This window comes from Octopus bimaculoides, chromosome 6 (assembly GCF_001194135.2).
Source record: "Octopus bimaculoides isolate UCB-OBI-ISO-001 chromosome 6, ASM119413v2, whole genome shotgun sequence".
NCBI lineage: Eukaryota > Metazoa > Mollusca > Cephalopoda > Octopoda > Octopodidae > Octopus > Octopus bimaculoides.
This window is the reverse complement of record NC_068986.1, coordinates 36602585-36603044: the sequence shown is the minus strand read 5'-3', so window position 1 is coordinate 36603044 and position 460 is coordinate 36602585. Positions and strand designations below refer to the sequence as shown.

Sequence of the window (460 nt, the reverse complement as noted above, 5' to 3'; positions counted from 1 at the left end):
ATATATATATATATGCACACACGCACACACATAAACACACATATATATACATAATGCCTTTGGATGGAAGAAGAAAACTTGGGTGTTAGACAACTTCGGTGATACCTTGAATGATATAGGTTCAAATCTCACTTTCCTAGTTCAAGTATAAAATTATAATCTGTCCAAATTTTTTAAGTCACATTCTCGATGTGAATCATCGTTCGAATATACTCGTGACGTAATAATAAAGTATGATCTCATGTTTTTGAGACAATTCACCAATGAAACGGGTGATGAATAATAATGAGTTTGAAGATTATGCAGAGAATATCGCATTACTTAAAACCAATTCCAGGATAAAACAAATAAACGTCACGTAGAAAAATATCAGATAACATACAGATTTACAATACGCTGTACAACAAATACACACACACACACACACACACACACACACACACACACACACACACACACA

General features: G+C 33.3%; 1 protein-coding gene and 1 long non-coding RNA gene across 3 annotated transcripts in view; one reads left to right on the top strand and one right to left on the bottom strand.

Moving 5' to 3' along the window:
• LOC106867502 (uncharacterized) overlaps positions 1 to 189 on the bottom strand; it is a 12748-nt gene extending 12559 nt beyond the window's left edge. Inside the window, exon 1 of the long non-coding RNA XR_001409157.1 lies at positions 106 to 189. This is a non-coding gene — a long non-coding RNA (uncharacterized LOC106867502). The remainder of the gene's footprint in view (positions 1 to 105) is intronic.
• Positions 1 to 460, top strand: part of LOC106870527 (BAI1-associated protein 3) — a 1007871-nt gene that overhangs the window by 67365 nt on the left and 940046 nt on the right. The gene's annotated exons all lie outside the window — the stretch shown is intronic.